This window comes from Aythya fuligula, chromosome Z (genome assembly GCF_009819795.1).
Source record: "Aythya fuligula isolate bAytFul2 chromosome Z, bAytFul2.pri, whole genome shotgun sequence".
In the NCBI taxonomy this organism is placed as follows: Eukaryota; Metazoa; Chordata; class Aves; order Anseriformes; family Anatidae; genus Aythya; species Aythya fuligula.
The window spans coordinates 74,853,704-74,876,708 of record NC_045593.1 but is presented as its reverse complement, the minus strand read 5'-3'; the positions used below and the strand labels follow the sequence as shown (position 1 = coordinate 74,876,708).

General features: G+C 42.9%; 1 protein-coding gene across 4 annotated transcripts in view; it reads left to right on the top strand.

The window, feature by feature from the left end:
- LOC116501227 (A-kinase anchor protein 2-like) overlaps positions 1–23,005 on the top strand; it is a 158,571-nt gene that overhangs the window by 61,952 nt on the left and 73,614 nt on the right. The window contains exon 1 of one of the 4 annotated variants that reach the window (XM_032206768.1): positions 3,808–3,874. The exons of the other annotated variants lie outside the window; for them this stretch is intronic. The gene's annotated coding sequence lies outside the window, so the exon portion shown is untranslated. Of the gene's footprint in view, positions 1–3,807; positions 3,875–23,005 lie in introns of those variants that run through there. 4 annotated transcript variants of the gene reach the window in all.

Here is a 23,005-nt window from a genome sequence, read left to right as displayed (position 1 = left end):
GGCGGGTGGATCTCTGCATTCATTAGTTTTATAAATGCATGGAGAATACACACAAGTTCCATTTTCATCTCACACACACTACCGCACGTCGGTGCATTCCCTCCTCCAGCTCATCTGCATCTTATTCTGCAGTCAGGGAAATAACAAGAACCACAGGGAAAGGAAGAGAAAAGAATCAAATCTCACAAATTCTGACTGCCAGCTTCAGATGCTTAAAAAGCTGCATCCCAAGCAAAACTCATTTTTCATACTCAGAGATTCAGTGTGGAGGCCACCAGATCAGGCATCACCTCTCAGGACTGCATTTCATTTATGTGTGTTACAAAAGCACCCGGAACATTCAGCATCATTACCAGAGTACTTTCTCTTCCTTTATTCTGCACTCTGCTCAGCTTGTTTGAAGGCTCACAGAGAACAAGAACAGTGTGCCAGGCTGTAAAACAGCAGCACAAAGTGATTTTTTCCTTATAAGAAGAGGCATCCTCTTTGAATTATTCTCCATTCGAGGGTTCATTGCGTAACAATAAAAACTCTGTCTCACTGACACTGGACACTGATACCCTGATAAAGTCCCAAAGCAAGGCCTGAATAGCTTATCAGCCTCCTGGGCAAAGCAGGAGGGGCAGATATGGATATGGCTTCTGTCTCTTCTCCCCATTTCTCTCTCCTTTCTTCTAATCCCAGGACCCGTTTCAGTCATTTTTTCCTAGGCATTCAAAACAGCCTTGAGATGTAAGCTGGCTGGCTGCTGGAGGAGGAATGGGGTAATGCAGAGGGTGACATGTCCCTTTCCAGTTCATGGGGCCTGAGAGGTGAGGAGCTATCATTTGAGTATCAAAAATAACATTGGGTTAACACGGCTGCTCTTTATACCTTTTTTGTTTACAGAGTTTTCAGGCCAATACCAGCTAATTTTGCCATTCATTACTTGGGCAAAGGTATTTGAACTTCATAGTAAAATTTAGGGAAGGCTGCACTCTAGCAAAGATTAATTCCTTCTCTTCCCCCTACCTGAAACTGCCCATAAAGCTGTAAAATGGAACTGCAGAGCATTAACAAAATACGTATTAAAAACTAAACCTTAAGACATTATTTTCTTCTGCTGCTGTAACTGCTAAAAATGCAAATTAGAAGCAATAGGCAAAACTCATTATAATATACACAGTGAAATAGCATTTGACTTCCTCTGCGGTATATTAATCATGTGCTGCCTAATTAATACTATGTAAATGCATCCTTGACATAAGAGAAAGAAAATAACCGAGATTTGAACTGCATCAGTGTCATTAGAAATACTGCTTTATGCATTGGAACAAACTATGTGCTGCAGTTCAGCCCACTCCTGTCTGAGGACAGTAAACAGGAGAGGAGCAGAAAATAATTGTTAGAACAAAAGGGCACGGAGGTGGGAACCCAGGAAGAAGAGCTCCAAAGCTCACCCCTTTGCAGAGTAACATCTCTGTCTGCTCTAAATGTCACAGACTTTTGTTTATACTGCTAGTCTCCAAAACCTGAGACTTTCAAAAAGCATAAGACTAGACTACCCTTATTTTAATTATGCTCCTGAGGCCTGAAGGTGACCCTTCTTGGTTCCAAAGTTTTCTGGAACTAAAAATAAATAAATAATAACTTCAACAAATATGTGTTTTCCCCCCCTCTCCCTCACAGTAACTTGCCTATTCTGTTTCTAGCAGCTAAAGTTTCTGAAAACCCAACAAATGTGGTCAGACCTGTGCAACACATGTGCACAGCAGCTGCCACCCCAGTGCTCCCTTTCCTCTCTTTCTGTGGGTGCCATTTGGGTGGCTCACCTACAATTACGAATGCAGACTTCTACCCCTCTGCAATGGGCTGACAGAGTGTGCATGGTTGCGTGGAGCTTTACTGTGGTTCTGACATGTGCCCTGCACAGCTGCTCCATGTCCGGGATGGAAACGGGTAGGAGTCCCGTCCTTGGACAGGTAACTGAATTGCAAACATTCCCAGGAGCATTCCTGGGTGGTGCAGCTGAAACAGCCCTGCTCAGGGCCTGTCTCCCTTCCTCCTCCCACCAGCGTGCATGCTAGTGGTAGGATAAAAGCATGCACGAAAGAAGGGACCCAGAGACCTCACAGCAAAGTATGAAAGAGAAAGCAGATGGCTGCAGGTATGTAGAATGGCAGACAGTTCCCTGGGTCAAAGACCTTGGTGGGGTTTTGTCTGTGCCAAAATTTATCTGCTTTCAGACACGTGCATTTGCTAAGAAGGTCATGGCTACAAGTAGTTAATTAGTGAGGTAGCCTCTTGCTTACTTTAATAACATCAGCTTACAGGTCTGCAGTGTTGCATATACATGGAAATGCATCTATTTCCTTATACCAACAGCTTTTATTATAAGCTTTTTTCATTGTCACGGTGTTCAGGTAGCACACATGCCTGTGTGTGTTCATCCATGTACTTCAGTTCTCACCCAAGGATGCTGTACTGAATTACCAACAGTGGCATGTAACTTCCCCATTAAAACATCAGGACGTGAAGAGTGGAGGGTGGCGAGTGTGACACTAAACTTCAATACAGACTCCGGAGAACTAGGTTTGCAAACCTTGTGCCCGTGCTGTGCAAATAGAGATGCTAATTGGGTTATATCTGAAGGACACCTGGATTAATACAATCTATCTGAGAAGAGTCAACAGTGCTCCCGTAAAGTCCTGCCTTAAACAAACCTCTTGGAGTTCTCTGAAAGGGTCAACAAAAATGTGGATAAGGGTGATTTAATTTCCATATCAGACTGGATTTCTAAAAGGCTCTTAACAAAGGCTTTTAAGGAGACTAAGCAGCGATAGCAACATGAGGGAAAGCCCTGGTATCGCCCAGTAATTGGTTAGAAGATAAAATGCAAAGTAAGGGAATAAGTGACCAGTTCTCACAATGGAGGGAGGTGCTGGTCGGCAGAGGGGTCTGCAAGGGTCAGTGCTGGGACGTGAGCTCCTCAGCATACCGGTATCTTACCTGGGAAAGGAGTGATAGCTGAGTTCATCGGTGGTGCTAATTTACTTATGTTAGTAACAAGGAGAGGGACTGTGAAAGACACAAGGGCATTGTAAGGTTGGCTGGGCAATAAAGGAAATTCAGTGTAGGTAAACATGAAATGAGACAGGGAGAAAACAGTTGTGATCCACATGCAAAATGGTGGGATCTGAGCTGGCCGTGGCAAGAGCAAAATCTGTTATGACAGTTTCACGGAGCCATCAGCTCTGTGCTCGAAGGTTCCTTGCAAAACATTAGTTATTTAGAGGAAAACATCATTGTGCCACTGTATCTTAAATATGGCATGTTTCTGCATCGCAGAAAGGTTCTGTTAGGACAGGGAGGTGTTCAAGATGGTATCGAGGATGGCGAAGGGTACAGAATAGTGTGCGGATACAGACCCACTGAAGACACCCCAACACTGAAGACACTCCTCAGCCAGGAGAAGCAATGATGGGGGTGGGGGGAGGTAATAAAAAATAAAGTATATTTTTTTAAACAAGTCAGGAAAACGTCCCTAAAGCACGGTCTGAAGCATCCCACGTCCCCGGGGCCCCGCGGCGCCCGTAACCGGAGAGCTCCGCGTAACCCGAGCACGGAGGGACGGGGGCGAGGGGGGGCGAGGGGCGCCCCCGGGACGGGACGGGGACGAACGGGACGGGACGGGGAGGGACGGGGAGGGACGGGACGGGACGGGCGGCCCCCTTCTTCCTGGCGTCGGCGAAGGGGGCGGGCAGGGAGGGAAGGGGAGGAGGAGGAGAAGGAGGAGGAGGAGGAGGAGGAGGAGGAGGAGGAAGGGGACCCGACGTGCCGGGGCTGGCGGCGCACGCTGCGCGAGCGGGAGCGCTTGGGAAAGAGAGAGAGCGAGGTAGCTCGTGCGTGTCTGCCTGTCCGTCCGTCCGTCTGTCCGGCTGGGGTGGGCTGCGGCTCCGGCAAGTTGTCTTGTGGAGGGGGGCGGGGGAGGTGGAAATGCCGGGTTTTTGGGGGGTATTTGGGAGGAAGGGGGGAGGGCAGGAGGAGGGCACGTCGTGGAAGGGGGGGGGGTGAGGGGGTCTGCGGGGGTCGGTGGAAATGCGAGGAGGGGAAGGGGAAAGGCGGGGAGGGGGATGGAAAGGCGGGGTGGGGGGAGAAGAGGGCGGCGAGGAGGGGAAGGGAGGATGGAGATGCGGGAAGGGGAAGGGAAGAGGCGAGGAGGGAAGGGGGCTGCCGGGGGGGCGAAGGAGCAGCACTTGCCCTCTTCCCCCTCGCCTCCCCCCGGGGTGGTTGTTCCGACCCCGCAGGACCCCCCCATGCGGGCACCATGGCGTGGGGGGCTCACAGCAGGGGATGAGGGGGTCCAGGATCCCCCCAGGCCCTCAGGTGGAGGGGTGGCTGCAGTGTGACCCCCCTCCCCCCCTCCCCGATCCCTCTCCGAGCCCCCCTTCTCTGGCTGCGGGGTTTGGGGTCCCGGGGGGCTCCGCTGGGGGGGTCGGAGGGGGGATCCCGGCTGGCGGCATGGAGGGGGTTTGTTAGGATCCTGAGAAACCCGTGACGTAATTATTTTTTAATTAGCATGTTTTTTTCATGGCCATCTCAATTTTTCCCGGACTCCCCTTTCTGAACTGAAAAATCTCCCTTATCTTTGTTCCAAGTCTTTCTATTTTTAGCTTCCCTCTGTAAGACCAGAGCATGAGTTTTAAATATCTCATATATGTATATAGAACCAAATCTAATATCTATATATATTTGGTTCCCCTGCTTAGGACCACTGCAGTGTAAACTTCTCAAACATTGGTGTCTCTTCCTAAAAAGTTATTGAAATTATTACAGAGGGGGGCAGGCCGGCAGCTACTGTGAATTCAAACATTTGAGTTCCTGATGCCATTAATCATTACCCATAAAAAGCAGTTATCATACTGAACTTTGGTTTTTATCTTCAGATGAATCTCATATCATCTCCCAGAAGATGTACGTTAGGGTGATAAGTACCAGCCTAATGCCAGAAAGAGGCAGAGCAGATCCCTCCATTGTGATTTTAGCACTGGAATAAACATTTTATTTTGAGCTGTGATTAACCGTACAACGTTGTAATGATATCCTCTGATTCTAGCATTGTCTCATAGTTCTGGTATGTCAATTTGTATTCATGCTGTGTAAGTGTTTTGCAGAGGTTTTGCGTATCTGACAGGGATTTATTTCACTTTCACAATTACATTTTCTGGTCTCACCAGCCTCAGGAACCCAGGCAAGGTATAGATACATCAGTATCTGTGGTAGTACATGGCTTCTTTTTCCTCAAGAGTGCAAGTTATTTCATGTACATTTAGATTGCAGCTTTTGTTTCCCTGCACACAACAGAGGATGAAGTTATAGCTGAAATAAAAGCATTCATTAAGTGTATTCGTAGTAGGTATTTCTGACAGGTCAGTATTGCCTAGTTTTTATTCAGGTTGTCTTCATTTTGTACCTAAATGTCAGCTTCTTTGCTGCCCTTCGACAGCTTCTGCCAGAATAATGTTTCACAAATTTAAAATGTTACATACAGATGCTGGTAAGTTGTTTTTCACTTTAGTTTCCAAACACCTGTCCAAAGACTACAGGTCCCAGGTGAGCTCTTACGCAAATTAAGCCATATTGATAGATGTCTTTTAATAGTGCTGACAAGAATGAGCTTTTGTGGCAGCTGATGGTTACTTTCTTTCCCTGCGGATGTCCAACTTCATTGCTGGGGGATCTGTGCATAACTTCAAAGTGCTTTCAAAATGCTCCGAATTTTTATTGACTTCAGCCAGAGTCTTCGCTGTATGAAGAATACAGGGTTGTGTGGTTTATGGTGTGGGAGGAAGAATGCTGGATGTGCGCTTTGGGCATGGGATGAGTTAATTCACGCCTGTTTGGCTCGTCCAAACTGCAGAACCGACTTTTGCTACTGGAAACACCTGCTGATTTAGCAAGTGCTATTGATACCGTATTTATAGCAAGGCACGAAGAGCTGCATAATGCAGCATCTAGAACTGTCCCCATTATTGCCATTCACTGTGTGATTCTTCTCTCGTCAACACGCTACGGTACTGACCCCTAGACAGGTGGTGAGTTTGTTCGGCTGACCAGCAGCAAGTTCATTCGTGGTGCTGGGGTAAACACTTTTGTTCATGCTGCCAAAATTGTTCTTAATTTTTCCAAGAAAGAAAGAATAGCATTGCCTGTCCGCTGAGCCTGTGCTGAAGGGGCACATCTTGGTTCTTGTTAGCACAATGCACAATGAACAATGGACTTCCTGAAGTCCACCTTAAATTCTGTGTTACTTTGATACAACTTCCCATTGTGTATTTCCAAATTCCAGGCTGTAGCAATACTCACCCTGGGCTATTTTTTCCCATCCCTCTGGAAAGAGAACAAAATCCATCACTCTTTGCCTTACCTGTGCTAGGAAGGGTGGCAGATCAGAGGTGACCAGTGTTTCCCCAGACACCTCGTCCCAGCAAGGATCACACGGCCTAGAAGAAATGTGCAGGAATCTCCAAAACTGTAATGCTTGTTAGACCTTCTAAGGAAAGGCGCTTGGTTTTCTTTACTTACTGCCGAAGTATCTTACTGCCATGGAGCTTATATTCAGAAAGCAGGTACCTACTTCTTATTTCCATTCTTCAGTTATCACTCCAGCTTCAGTCATGTTCCAGCTTCTGAGAAACCAAACCTTTTACTTGTCGGTTTGAGATGAGCGAAGCGTGTGAGTGGGTTATTGCGCCTTGATAGCGGGGGGATCTCCTCACTTTTTGCTGAGCGCCATGGCTCAACATGGAGCAGCACCAACCAGGCAGCAGCCTCCTGTGGTCCTCCTAGTTCACTGTCGATTCTTTGTTTGTACAATAGAAAAATTATGGACTCAGAATTCATTGAGAAGACCTTTCAGATGGTCCCACCCACTGGAGCTAGTCCATTGAAGCTAATACAGATAGAATTGGCATTCAAATTCTATAAGCAAAAAAACTTGCCCTGCCAATTTATGACGATGCTCACACTTATATGAGTATTGCATTTGTCCTGGAGAGGGTTGTTCTTTAATTGACTGCTGACCTGGACCACTAGAGTACAGCTCTATAAAATTAAGTTTAATTATGAAATATAACATCAACACTGAATGAATGCCAGCAAATGCAGTTAGATCTGTAATTTATGTAATTCTCTTTGACTAGGATGCCAAAATCTAGTCTTTTACTTCTGCGTGTCCAAAATGTTATTTCTGCTTAAACTTTGGGCTGCATTGCTCTGGTACATTAGTTTTCCACATCAGTCTATTTAATCTTGGCAAAGGGTAAATACTAATTATTTGTGACAAGATGAATGCAGTTGTGCAAAGTCCATGCTCTATGAAATCTCCTATCTGGGAATCATCTGCTCTTTTAGAATATACTGTGCAGGACAGATTGGTACAGGAGGAGGTGAAGAAGGATTTCAGCCTGCACTGAGGATGCAAACCATGCAGTCTGCCCTCTATCTGAGGGTAGGTTAACTAGAGCTAGTTTTCATCTCAGCCATCTGGAAATTAAGTGTCTGGTTTGATCTGGTATGCCTCTGTGGTTCATGTAAAGAGGAAGGTGCTTCCAGAGAACTAGCCATCTAATATGTCTCAGATTGGGATGAGATTTTTTTCTTTTTTTGATTGGCCTATTGGCAGCCTGTCATTGTAGACATCAAGGTTGACTACAGGAATCCAGATGTTGATGCAGATGGCATCTGAGCACCCTTCCAAAGCTGTTTTCTGTCATCAAGTGAGAATCGTGGAAAATCAGTACTGAACTGTGTACAGTGCTTTAAAAAGGATGCATTGCACACAGTCTCTTTAGTACATCACAGATGTATCTCACTCCTTCCTGAAGAAAAAGTCTTAGTCCTTAGTGCAGAAGTTTCCCAACTGTAAAATGGGACTATTGATTCTTCCCTTTACTTCTCCATGGTAGAAGATCTTCAGGGCTGTTTCACTGCAAAAGCAGTGTGTTCAAACTGTCATTTTAGTTGCTGTTGGAAGAAACATCCTAGTTCACAGAAATCATACTGTAACTTTTGTTCAAAATTGTATACTACAGAAACCTAAATTTTGTCATCACTTTTCTTGTCTCCCAGTTAATCGTATTCACAATACTGGGATGTTGTGGTATCATGACAAAATAAACATCATATTAAAATTCTGTTTTAGCAATACAAATTACGGTCTAATTGTTGGTGATGAACAATCTTCAATAATCCACTCTAATTATATGTCCTGCCATCCTTAATTAAAAAGAAAAAAAAAAAAAAAAAAAAGCTTTGGCTTCAGTTTATAATTGACGACAGTTCAGAGTTTCACTTTTTGTTTACTTGGTTTGCTTTGTTTACTAAGATTCGGGGTTTACAGGAGAAAGCAGAACTGTGCCTTGAGAGTAATTCTTCAGAAATGTGGTAGAAATACTTTGTAGTAATTGGACTCAAGTGTTACATTGCTTGATATGATACTTTTATGCAATATGCTGCAGAAATGAGAATTTTCCCTAGATATTGTTGAACAGAATGATTTCTTCAGCCTCTTATTAATAACAGAGGGAAAAAAATGCATTTAAGAACAAATTCCCTTAAAAGCATACATACATCATTGGGAAAAATTGATTATGTGCTACTGAATGACAAAAGTGTGTCCTGTTCACTTTAGAATTTACTTTCAAGCTTTATCTAATTGACTAAAGAGATAAGTTGTGATCTAGGAAGCATGGATGCTTTCAAAGATCTGGATTTTTGTTCAGAATCTCTTGATGCTATTCATTTCTTTTGTGGCTCCGGACATCATCATTTCTCCCTTCTCCGTTTTTTTCAGTGTTAAAAAGAAAAAAGACCAGAAAACTTTCTGTGTGCAAGTAGTTAAATTCACATCGCAATGTGTGCTTTGGAAGGAAAGGGCTGTCCATGTTTTACCAGCTTTTTTTCTACATGTTTTTTCATTGTTTTGTGTAACATCTGTGTGTAATATATGTATGAAGCAGGCAACTTTTTAAGGGTGCAGTGGGTGTAGCAGTAGCAGTAAAATGTGGCTTTCTAGAAATTAAAGTTTAGCAGTTTACTGAAGTAGTGAGAAGAACTACCTTTTGCCTGGATAATTTCACAACACCGTTAAACTAGCAATACATTACGATCATACTGATCTAAATATTGAAAAAAATACAAAGCGCTACCACTTCAATCACAGAAACTAAGTGCAACACTTTCTGGGCCTGGGTTTAAATGTAAATGGACATGCAGATGTGTGTAGCTTCCTTCCCAATGCTTCCCAGGGACTGGCATTTGACATCACAGCTGTTATTTTCTATCCAGTGAATCCAGGGATTTCAAGCGGTCATCTTGTGTCTCATTATCTGGGACAGCGGTACCAGCATTAAGTTCAAGTTGAGCTTTCTAACAGCCACTTTTTTTCCAGTACTCCAGGGAAAAACACATCTCCATCTGTATACATGCTTAGTTTGCCCTATTTCTGTGTCTTGTTGAATCTGGGGCAAGTTTAGTAGTGCCAATTTAGAATAATTCCCTAATAGGATTGCCAATACACAACTCACGTCCGTCTTTCAAATATCTTCACTTTTAAGAATTTCCCTTCTTTAATAACTCTTCTTCAGCAGGCTGCAGGAAGACATTAGACTAGAAATAGAAACCAGCTGAAATGTACACCCATGTTAGCATCTTGCACCAACCCACGCTGTTAAATTAATTAAATTTGTATACATCTATTAATAAAGGTTGGAGTTTTTCCACAGTAAAACACCAAAGATTATTTTTGTTAAAGAAGGTGGGACCGAGAACAAATATTTTCCTGCTGTAGTTGTGGTCTCTTGGAATGTATCACAGTGCTCCTACAGCTTTGTAAGAAAGACAAAGTGAAGCCAATCTCAAATCTTTAAGCATCATGCTATCATCTTTCCTTGTAAATAGGTCACATTATTTCCAATTTTAGAGTTCCCCATTAGCTGTTACCCTGCCCCAAGAGTGAGTGTAAGAAAATATATTTGCCTGTAATGCTCTTGAGAACCCGCATGTTGGCACGGGAGCTGCTATCAATAAACCCACAGTCACTTAACCTGATTTCAAAACATTTGAAGTGCATGCAAGGTTAAGAGGCTGTTGTGGCTTGTGGCACATTTTGGAGCTCCAGATGTTTCTGGCCATTCAAAAGGCGTGTTATTGGCACAGCTGTTATACTGTGGAGACAAAACACGGTGACAACAGGGTGCATTGGTGTCTTGACACCCCATCGTTTGAACACCATGCAGTCCCTGGGAGGTATCCAGGGCAGACCTCAGCAGCATCGCTCAGAGGTGGCACAGCTGTGTCCAGCAGAGCAGCATCTGCACGTCTTTATTCACTGAATGAAGACCAAGCCAGTCCTTTGTTGTTCCTAGCACCTGCTGCTGGTTGTCATCATCAGAAAGCAAAATTCAGCCAAAGTTGTAGCCTGATTGTGTTATCGTTTTAAGTCTTTTCTCTGTGTCCTTCCTTTCTTTTCCCTATTTCTTTCTCTTATGAGTCATTTCTAAACACTGAAAATACTCAGACTATTTAAGACATTTCAGCATTTTTCTGTTGTGGAAGAAGAGGATATACTAAAATTGGCTTAATTAAAAAGAAATGCTTTGGTCATTCAGTCAGATCTAAAGAACAGCATCAAAGTACCTGTGCTGGTTTTAGATGCTGTTGTTTCATCACTTAGAGATCAATTCTGTCCTGCATCCATTCTGTACTCCCAGCCTTCATGATCCTTCACATAACTGTCTTTGGACTATTTATGTTTTTACTGTCACTTAAACTATTCTGGTTCAGTTCCTGACTTGGCTTAATTTAGAAATGTATTAGCCTCCTTCTTGCTGATGCAAGCTTCTTCTTCCTATTGTTTTCTTGGTTCCCTGTGAGTTCCCTCTGAATCCCTGGTGAGCAGCAGCTCTATGAAAGCATAGCAGTAGACAAACTTTTGGGGACTTTTAAGAATATGGGTCCTTCCACACAAAAATCTTTAAAAGAGAATCCAGCATGGACAGATGAAGTGCTCTTTTGCTTTCTAAATGAGGCCTTGTAACAGTTTTTGGTGGGCACTCTCAATACATCTGTCCTGTTGCTCGTTTGGCATCCTGTGCTGATACGTCTGTAAGGCCCAGATTTACATTCATCATGCTGTATTAAACACGTTTGTTAATAAGAACAGAGGTGGCATGGTACAGTGGATCAGAATGTAGGTTGCCAAAGATTTTTAGGGAATAGTTCTCCCTTTAAATTAAGAATATCTTTTAATTAGTCGACAGTTTTGACCAGGATATACTTCAAGCCCTTAAACATCTTGAAGATCTTCTCCCATCTAATTAATTCAGAGATATCAACGGGGAGCCCAGGTAATTTTGAAATTTCTAGGAGGGCAAGCCTCAGGGAAAAAAATCACATTTGGAGTTGTCACTAAAAAGCTGGCAACAGTTACCTGTGTATTTAGAGAGTACTAAAGGTGAGCCAAACTGGGACTGAGTGGTACATAAGCCAGCCTTTCAGAAATAGCTGATCGTTTCTTGCAGGGGAAGAGTCCTTCCTCACATCTTTTAGTCAGATGCCATCAGATTCCTTCTGCTCTGAATAAAATGTTCTTAGGCTTTTGTGGCTCTTGTTCATTCCCAGGCCTCTCCATAATTCAGGGGTTTCATTTATATAGCAGCAACATTCCAATAGCAGAATTTCTTTGTTCTGCTCTGCCTCTCGGGGAATGTGTGGGAAACCCACAAGTCCAGCCCTCGGTCCTTTCTTGCCTGAGGTTCCTGTTGACTTTGGCGAGTCACGATCCTGCTGATCTGGGTGAGGGACACGATTTCTCCGTGACTAGCTGGGTAGATCTGTGTTAAGCCATCTCCCGCTGGAAACCTGTTTTCTTCTGGTAAGAAAGGATGATAGCACTGTTCTCGTGCATGTTCCAAGGCGCTGGGTTATCAGAAGCTTTGTGAAGGGAAATCAAGCCAAGTCAACACCCTCTGTTCTCAACAGTGTGAACTGCCAAAAAGGGGACTTTCCAGAGTCGCCTGAGAGGGTATTGCCACTCCATCCCAAGCTGCCTGGAGTGTAGATCTGTGGAGGCAGAAGGTGCATAGTGTTTTTTTTAAGTGTTCCTCTTTCCGCACCTATGGGACGTGTTTCTTCAGAAAAGTTTCTTTGGAAAGGCAAACTGATATCCCACAGGTGCAGATGCTGCAGTGTGCATGTCTCTGAACTTGTGGTAGGTATTGGAAGAGCAACCTTGAGGCAACCAACCAAACAAAAACAACAAAAACAACAGAAAAATAGATATAAGCAAGTTCATTTATATGAAAAACAATGCTGAACATGGAAGAAGGAGAGTGGCAGGAGGTTACTTACACCAGTGTTCATTAAGTCAAGAGACAGATGGCATTTAAAGCTGTGGTCAGGTTGCATCGTCCAGGAGTGTTCATCTGCAGAAGCAGAGAATCTGAGATAATTAAAAGCTAAAGCACTTCTGTCAACATCACACATGCCCCTTTAGCCTTCACATTAGCTTTGTGATACAAAGAAAGCACTTGCAGCAAGGTACCTGGTCTCTGGGGAGCTGTAGGGTTGGCCACAGATGGGGTCCCCATCTCAGTTTCATAGGAGGAGCTGGCAGTTCTGCAGAAAAAGCCTGAAACATCAAAGCAGAAGTCTCTGCTGCCATGAGCCTCCTCTTGGAGGGCTCATGTCCTCCAGGCACAGATTTAGTTGTTGGTCTAGGCTGGAGGGGTGAGCAGTGACCATCTAAACAACAAAACATTTGAGTTACCTCTGCAGATGCCCCACCAGCTCTTCTCAGCCCATTCCCTCTTAGGTGGATCTGCGAGTTAAGTGGGAGGGTGACAGCAATGCACAACGGGACAGCTGTAATTTACGGCTTGGGACTGACTTTGTAACTAACAGGCCTGCGCGTACGTGTGTGCTTAGCCTAACATCCCATCAACATCAGCCGTCTGTCAGCGTGCAGCTGCGCTGGGTAATGCATCATGCCATTTAAATCTTCTTTCTAGCTGGTGGATCTAATGAATACTTTAATTTCCTTGGGAGACAGAAGGCAGGAGGAAAAATAAAGGAGGAGACGCTGCAGGCCTGGCAGTTCATGTTGTGGCAAATGTGAGTTTTGAAATAGGATACATGAATTTTTAAAACAAATAAAGGTGACCCACTTTCATGGTAGGAGGACTTTGTTTTGCTAGGAATGGTGCCAAGATTTTGTAGTGACTTGGTGGTTCCATTCCACAGGAAAGTGGTAGTGGGCCATACTACAGGAGGAAGCCCGCTGTGGAGGGTCGTGCTGAAAAAACATCTCAGGCTCCTTGTAGTCTGGACCTTGAGAATTTTAGGTAGCTAGGCAGTAAGGGAACAGGCCTCTGCTGCTCTGTTGCATTTCATGTTTGGGACTGGACTCTGGGCCATACAGTTAGCTTTGTGATGATGAAGCACGTTAAGTATATATTCTCTTGCAATTTTCTGGTGCTGTGTATCCTGTGATGCTTTCCTGGCCTGTGTCAGCAACAATATGGACACGTGTCAGTGAATAAAGAAGGGCAATTTCACATCCATGACCTCTATCACTTCATTTACTAGAAGCCTGTTTTATTTTATGGGCTTTGTAAGGAGCTTGCTAGAGATGGTGCACACTTTTCCACAGCAAAAGAGTAAATGTCTCATAAAGGAACTAGAAGCAAATTTTTCTTGTCTTTAACTTAAAAGAAGCCCTAAGGAATGAGTGAAGTACTCTCTGTTTAACTAAAAAACAGTTTCACTGACAGCAAGTTTTGGCTTGCTATCTGCAGTTATTTTGTTTCTGAATCTTTCAAGTTTCAAAACATCTCCTGGGCTGAAGAGTTAAAAACTAACAAAAACATTTAGATTTCAACTGTATTGTAAAGATCAGAAGAGTCCGAAAGAATGCCTTCACTGGAGCCTTTGTTGTTTTTGTTGTTCAAATGGTTAGGTTTACATCATTCTCTGAAAGGCTCTGATAAAAGCCACCCCTCCTCAAAAAGAAAAGTATTCAAACCTAGGGCCCAGGCTGTCAGTAATGCCAATAGGCAGGGCTTGGCGAAAGAAGACGCTATGATTTTTCTCTCTGATAACACAGTCAGATGAATAGATATATACAGAATACAGATATATATACAGAATAATGTCATTATTCTGTTTTGGTATTTTCTGCTGTCCATGGCAATGATACAGAGTTTAGTAATCATATTTTTTGGTTGGTGATTTTGGTGGTGGTGGTGTCAGTGGTTGTATGGTTTGGCTGCCAGAGAGAGAACAGAAAAAGAAAAAAATGCCCTTGTAGCTGCAGCCCTTGTACGAGCATATTTCCATTCTCAGCCACTTGGAGGCTGTCTCCCCACCTGTTCTGAGGGGCAGCCTGTCCCCTCCCTCCATCTTTAAACTATTTATTGTCTTCCAGAACCTCAAAATTTGTCTTTAAGTGTTTAATGAATTTCTCTTAAAAATATTCAAAGGATATCAAGGGCCCAAACAACAATGAAGTGTATGTATGCTAAACCTATCCCAGCTCTGGTCACTGTATGGTTTATGTGAAGCTGAAAGTTGACCTGAACATTTATGTGATGGTAGAGGTTCCTAGCTCACATAAGGCATGTGTAGAAAAGGAGTAACGTGGTGTGTGAAAGGAACAGTAGGGGAACTCGTGAGAAGGATATCCTGTCCTTCCATCCATAGCAACCTGAAGCTGTGACATGAATATGAGAAATTTTAAAGCAGTGGAAAGAAGAGGTGTACCTAATAGCTCAACCTGGTTTAAAAGAGATGTGGAAATTTGGCTTTCTCTTGTTACTAGTGTAGAGGTTTGTTTTTTTATTAGTTGAACCAAGTTTGCTGCCAGCTGCAGCTGAATATCAATAACAGGACTGACTGCATTACTGTTAAATATTTCAAAGAAAACTCAGAGCTTGACCAAGCAGCAATAGGTTTTTTCATCATCATCAGAAGTTACCAAAACAAACATCATGAGACAGTAATCGGTGTCTGCCATAGATAGAAAGCTATCATCAGAGAAAATCTCAAAGAAAATTAGTAAAGATTTCATTTTTATCCTTAGATTCTTGCTCTTTCATGCTCATTATTTCATGCTTTTCATTATTGTTGCTGCAAACCTCATCATTTGTTCACAGCACCTTTTAACAACCACAATTTAAAAGATATTTGGGATTGTCTGTCAGTCCAGTCTCATAGCGTGAATGCTGCCAGTACGCTGTTATTTTTTCTCCTTACAGTGGTAAATTTGTCACCTGTCAGAATGGAATAAGCAGTTGCTGCTCGCTACTTTTGTTAATGTTATTTGGTGAAGTTGTCTATGCTTTTTCTCAATTTTAAGGCCGGATGGTCCTATGCTTATACATTTAACAGCGTTATGTAGGTACTTTTACTGAGGTTGGTGGGTGTCACCATGGTTCTTGCCATATGTGGCTTTTTATTTTTTCTTTATAAAATTAAGTCAACCTGCTGGGATTAAACTTGCATAGAAGGAAAAAATGTGAGATGTTTCCTGCAAACAATTGATGACAAATTCATTGTACTAAAGCTTTTTGAAAAGGAACTTTTTTTTTTTTTTTTTTTGGAAGGTGAGAATAAAGGAATTTCCTCCTCCACCCTTGTGTTGTTGAGCTGTAAACTGATATTGTTGAGAAGGAAAAAAGTAGCAAGGCTACTGTCTGTTCCAACAGATAACTGAGTTTGCTCTGGGAAAATATTGATGCCACTCAGCGTGCTGCCTTGTGTTTTTTCTCAGGAGCATGACTACAATTTGATTCCATCAATCAGTAGCAATTACAGCATTCTGCTTCTTCATTAGAGGTTTCTGAACCAACTAAAGCTTCACTGGCATCTGACACCTGACACAAGATGTTCATTCCTGGTGCTATCTAGCTCCCATTGAGGGAATGGGAAAATTCTCTTTAAGGGTGTTCAGTTTCTCTATTTATCAGACAAGACTCCTGAATTCAGGTTTGATGGTACCTTTTTTTAGTTTAAGTTATTTTTTATTGAAGTGCACACTTGGCAGCAAATGCTGAATCCTGTAGTGCCCTGTGCTTTATTTTATTTTATTTTATTTTATTTTATTTTATTTTATTTTATTTTATTTTATTTTATTTTATTTTATTTTATTTTATTTTACTTTTTGTCAGACTATGAGTAGGCCCAACATCCCACCTTTTCCTGTTTTCCTTGGTCCCCACACGATTTCCCACAGACAAAAGCTGCTGCAGAAATGCAGATTCCAAGCTCTTTCTCTGGCATTACTCTCAAATCTGAAATTTTCTTTAATTCATTTCGCCAATAGTCTAGTTTTCTGTTACCACTCATGTGAAATATCATCAACAGATTAATGCTGTTCAGAGTAGTTCATTGTGGCAACCCTAATTAAGATTGGGAGTTGGATTTTAGTAGCTATATAAATCCATTATAATTGACAGCTTCTGTCCCAAAATCCCAAGTAGAGAAAAGAGAGAATAAAGAGAGCGGATAGATCTTGTTGCTCAGTAAACAATGTGTCTACCTATGGACCCTACAGGGCTGCCAAGTCCCAGCAAAGTACTCCATCATTTTGTCTTCATGCATACTAGCTCTAGTATAATTAAAACTGAAATCTTCTTTAGTAGTTGTGAGTGACAAGCTGAGGTTTCTACAGGTCTTGATTTGGCAATAGGTCAGTCAGCTCCTCTGCTGTGAGTGCAGAGGAAAAGGTGTCAAGATGTGGGGCAGCTTCATCTTTCTAGGTTACCTGTCACTGTTGACATACTTGTAAAGTGTGGAGTCACAACTGTACCTGCCTGAAGGACCAGCCAGTCGGAGTAGTTAAAAGGAGCCTTCAAAGGCTACCAGCCTTTTTCCTTTGCACCAGAGCACATTGCTCGTAACGGTCACACACCCAGCCTTCCGCATTCCTAAAAATGGGTATTCCTCAGCCGCAGGTGGAACAGATATTAATAGTTTCACATGTGCAGCATTTAGTGGTGGTTCTGGGCTTGAGCTACTCCACCCTGACATTGTCATGAGATTAAGCCTGGGAAGTGGTTGGAGGAAACAGTGAGGCAGAGGCAGGGCGAGAGGAAGCTCTCATGGTCTGAGGCTGGGATGATGTCAGGAAGAATAATTGTTTTGTACTCTTAATTACCAGCTTGAATCATGCAACCCCAGTTGACATGGGTGGGGAAGCAGTGAGAATGCACTGTGCAGCAGCTGCGCTGAGCGGTAAGGGAATAGTCACCTGCGTGCTCACCAATTTTTGGCTTACCATGAAAGGTGCAAGATGACAGTGTGGGCTGATCCAAAGCCCCAGCAATTTGTTAGTTTGGACCGGGGCTCAGTTGCCATATGCCACGGTAATCAAAGCAGAATGGGAGCTCATGGCTTTATCCTGTTCCCGTCGTGGTAGGGCAGGTTTTTGAATCTGCAGTAGCCTCTCTGGAGGCACATAGGTTCATAATGACTTAACGAGACCTCATACTTAGTTCTTACAGTTCTCCCAGAGCATGCCTGTGTCTAACAGATGCTTTGATCTCTTGAAGAGGAGATTAAAGGAATATGGCACATTAAGTTAAAGGCACTGCTTTTAGTATAGACACTAAAATATTGCCTACATCCTGTAAAAATGAATGTACACAAGTAAAAACAAGCAAAAGTTAACTTTTTAAATATGTTATATTCTCAAAGTTGGTATATTTTAGTTACCTCTTATTCACATGGTCTGATATGGAGACTGTAACAAGCTAAGTATATAAGTATGAGGATTTTGAGGCTGAATCAGGGATTTAGCGAGAGCAATTTTCAAGGGGTTCTGCAGGAAGAGGGTACAGTGTTACTTAATTTCAAACTAAGTTTCCCCTTAATTTTCTAGTTGGAATCTAACACTCCCAAAATGTGAGCAGCTTCAACTCCTTCCCAAATGTTTGACTTCTGCATCAACTCCCTGTCTCCAGTGCCAACCACATCAAGCAGATTTGTAAAGGGGTTTTTACATAGATGTGTCTCTTTTTCACACAGCTGTTTTCACTTATGCATCTGCTGTTGCATATGGACTTTTTTTTTTTTTTAATTAGAGAGATGCAGATGAGTATAGGATTGGAAAGCACATGTGTGTGTGTATGTGTGTGTGTGTGCACCACTTCTGTTGGTCTTGAGAACACTGATGTAACTGGAAAGGTGTGTGCATGCTGAACATTTCATTCACAGCATTTATAGCTTCCTTGATTAAACACCCATTTTGATGTATTTTTTAAAACCTATTTCATCCGAAAGGAAGAGATGCCTATCAAATTGTGCCTATGCTATGTCCTGTTCAAGAAGAGTTTCCAGCAGTCTTGACAGGAAGCAGAAGCTGTGCAGGAACACTGAAGCTAGCAGAAAGTTTTCTGCTGATGTCAGGTAGATTTGGATTTAATTGGCATTCCCCTACAGATGGCATGAATGATTTAAGATAAGAAGCTGAAATTAAAAGGCAGAGGGAGAAAGAGAAGGAGAAAGAGAGAGATGCAGCTTGGTCTAAAATCTGATTAAGGGCACTGTACTGCTGTTTTTGAACAATCTGTCAGTGCTCTAGATCAGAAAATACAATTGATCAAGTTTATAAGGATCATCTAAAGCTAGGAGAAAATGTTGTGTCATATGACTCTTACCATTATTTAGTCAATTAAAACAACTCACTGGAAAATTTTTGAAATTTCCCTAGAGAGGCATAACTGGGACAGTATTGAATGTGCAGGGAAAAAAATCTTGAAGGTTGACATCTGTCAACAGAAACTAAATGGAAAATATGTGGGACAGCATTGCACAAAAATGATTGTAAATCCCAGAGCACAGGCAGTGAATGACACAAGTTTGAATCAGTAAAGTCTCACAGACAAGTTGTAGCTTCAGCAGTTAGGGAAATAGTGCTATGATGGGGAAGATTCTACTCAAATATGATTTCATTTGCCTTGGAACTTAAGGTTCCTTATCAGCAATTTCAGACCCTGTTAGATTTAATCCTCTGTGCTTTGGAAATTTCACCATTGTCATGCATACATTTTCCAGCTTGGAACCTTACAACTCCTTGATATATCCATTACTTACCAGTTCTTCACATTTTTTCCATATGGAAATTCTCTTTGAAATCAGATCCGAGTTTGTGTTCACTTGAATTTCAAATTATTTTCCCTAGTACAGCTGGAGAGGAGTATCTTGGTCAGAAGCCATTTGTAATAAAACCTTGATTTTGTCTAGTCGCCATAGAGTTGGAGCCTTTCTGATCAGTCTTCTGTTGCTCATTTTTATACACTGATTTTTTTATGGTGTCCATGCTTCAGCTTTTTCATGGTAACATTTTTAGTATTGGTACAACTGAAGTCTGTAAGTGTTGTTTATAAAGCTAACATACCCCTTGCTCAGCCAACTAATTAGCATGACCATGGCAAGCTGCCTGAGGTTTTTAGGTCTGCATTAACTCACCTGTTGCATACTGCTTAAAACTGGAACATCACTGAAATATTAGAATAGTGGTAAACATGAACAAAGCAGAATGTCTGAGAGTAAAATCTTACCAGAATAGAAATACTTTCTTGTTCAAGTCAGCATTTTGAAAGAGAGCAATAAGTTGTTACCAGCTATATGGTCTCAAAACATGTTTTGCAATTCTTGGGTCTGCATCTGAAGAAGGAAGAAAATAAAATTTTGACTGAGGTTTCGCTTCCTTGTACTTCTGTGCACTTTTAAAACTTATCCCTCAGATCCAATACTGGCCAAATTTTAGTCCTTAGGACTGAAGCTCACACATTCTCCCCAAAGTACACTTGGCCATCTCAGACAGTGGAGGGATAGCTGATAGCAATGAAAAATGAGCATGGGAGGGAAGGTCACTTATCCTTGTCCATGGAGAGCAAGGCAGTCAGGGAATGCAGTCTAAGCATGCTTCTCTGAGCCGTACACATATCAGAAATGCTCACATGTGCTACCCGGGGTGAAACAAACCGACAGATGGTCCATAATCCGCAAGCTCTACAAAAACTATCATACATGTCTCCTAATCTGTTAATGAGTGATGATAACGTTTCTTTTGCTGTCCGTAGGACTCTGATTGTGCCTTCTGGTAAGCATGAACAGACCCCATCTCCTTTCCTCTCCACCTCTCTAGTGCTGGCCTTACAGAAAGATTGGAAAGGAAAGGACTCAGACATGTCGTAAAAGGAATTAGTTAGTGGACAAAAGTCATTTGTGTTGCTCTGTAAAGCTTATGTAAGTTTACAAGCACTTCTTTTCTCCCTCCAAGCATGCTCTGGGTCCTGCAGAGCAGACAGGATCCTTTGCCGTTTACAACAAAGATTCTTCAGGCCAAACTTTGCCATCCATCGTGGTGCTGTGACCCCAGCTGGTGTCCAGCCCCAAAACCTGGATTGATGAGCAATCCTATGAGGCAGGCACAGCCAAGAGTAGTTGTCTCCTGATTGTCCTGTTGTGTCATGAATGGTGCTGCACTAGTGATAAGTCCTTGGGGAAAAACACTATCTTACCAGAATGAGGTAAAAAGGATTCTGTGGCCTACATGCTACTGTCACATTTAGGTTTATGGCCTACATGCTAGTGTTTAGGTTTACACAGAGAGTATGCTCAGGCATCAGGATGCAAGACCAGACATGCCATGGAAGGTGAGAGAGGGCAGTCCATATTTTATGATTTTTCCAAGCCAGTGGGAGTTTTCCCAAAATGTTGGAGGTTTCTGAGTGCAGGGACAGGAGTGGGAGAGGCAGAGGGAGAGATCTACAACGTGCTGCTCTCCGCGGTGAGTTGGTAACTACGCTTTTGTGAGCATTTGCTTATTTGCAGGTGTTAAGGATCAGTAGTTTAAATAGTTTTTGGAAGAGAGGTGGAAAGAAGATTCCCATCTGAAAATAAGGATGGCTGGACAAACTAGATTTTTATGACAGGAGACTGTCATAATCTAGAGTTCTTAAGATCTCTGGTTCATCTGAAAAGTGTTTTATATCTAGCCAAGACAGCAGCCTTTCCTACTTGGCTTTTCCTTCCCATTGTGATATCAAACCCATGCATATAGTGGTTTGGTTTTTTGTTTGTTTTCACCCCCCTTTGTGTACTCAGCTTTCTGAGAATGATGTCTGTGATTCCCAGATACACCCTGGCAGTCACAGGCTCTGCTCACAGGGAAGTCTAGCACAAAGATACTGTTCATGGGAACAGTATCTGAGCATGGAAATGACAGATGGAGAAAGGATGGTTGGATTGTGGCAGTGCGGTTGCATCTACAGTGGCTTTTTCCTCACTGGAAGGGGTCCCAACATTTGGAAGTGGGGCTGGTTGCCAGTAGTTGGGCTACCAGAGCAGACCAGGGAACAATGAAGTTGTGGACATAGTGTACAATATTTTTAAGTGGGAAATGGAAATATAAATGAAAGTTGATTGAGTTGGCAATATCTGTACCAAGCTCAGAGACCACAGCCAATGGTCTCATCTCTCCCATGGTGCAGACAGCATCTTTCTGCTGCAAACACCTATTTCCAGTAAGGCAAAGGAAGAGGTTACTCCTGCAGCCCCTACCCCTGCTATGTCCTTTCCCCTCCACATAAGAAGTCAGGGGGAAGCGAGCTCAGCTTTGTGGTAACGCAGCCAAGCTTGGATAGCTGTCAGAGCTTTCATCAGCTTTAGTAATTTATTGCTTAATTAAGTTAATATCATGTTCTGCACTGAAGATATGGCTGTCAAGGCATTGCTTAATTAAGTTAATATCTTGTTCTGCACCACGACTGTGGTCATGACGGCACAGCCAGCATCTCAGCTGGAGGAACGAGCAGGGCAGTGGTGACCGGGGGGCTGAAGCCCTGTGTAGGTGTGTCTATGTCTGTCCAAATGTGCCCGGGGACCCGACAGAATGCCTCTTCCCGCCCCGTGACGCGGTGCTGGGGGGCCCTGCAAACCTTCTCCCACATCCCTGGCTGCCGCCGGGACAGGGGTAGGGTGTCTCATGCAGGAAGCCAGCATCCTCCCCAGGGACAGTCTGGGCTCTCCATTTCTCCTTGGCCACGTGAGGACTCTTTGCGCTCACTGACCTGAGTGGCTCCCACGTCTACCCCTGCGAGCACACAGGTTTGCACGCTGAACTGACCACAGCTTGGGCTTTCAAAACCGGCAATGTATTGCCAGTGCAGTGCTGGTATTCTGCAGTTGCTTGTTACTTCCAGTTCCTGACCCCTGTTGTGCAGCCTGGCCAGCAGATCTGGGCTGTACAGCTCTTTTACTTTCTGCAGCCTCTTTGGATCTTCAGCTGCAGGTGAAGGGCCCCACAGTTGGAGACAGTGGGAGCTTAATTCGTGTCCAATCTTCTGTCACCATTCACCTCGTTCAATTGCACACCCTTGCAAAGTTGAGCTACAACAGCAGGGTCAAACCCATACTCCTTAACAGTAGGAAGTGGAAAGCAAACACATCCTGCCTCAGTTATTGAAAGCTTTGAAACAAAGATATCCCATATGTGATTCTATTTGTAAGTGGAGCAATTCTATTCTGTTCTGCTTCTGGGTTTGTTCTTTTTTTTTCTTTTTTTTTTTTTTAGGAAGTAAATATTTAACCATTTTCTGCATCAGAAGTAAAATTTTTATGACCCTCATTAGTATGTGTGCAGTTTGGAGTAGATTGGACCTAAGAATAAGCAACATTTCTTTCCCTGTGGTGGATTAAGTGGTCCCAGTGTTTCTCACTGCTGCACCACTTCAGTAGATTTTCCTCAGAAAATACTTCCAAGCCATAAGTTTTAATTCATACTATTAAAAGTGTACAGATTTAAGCTGCAATTGTTTTCTCTTGAAAACAGTCTTTTTCCCATCTTTTTTTTTTTTTTAATTAATTTGATTCACTTGTGGTACTGGAAGGTTTTAATGGGATTTCTTTTTAATTAAAGCGAGAGCATGTGAATCCCAGAGGGTAGATCCTGCTTTTGTTG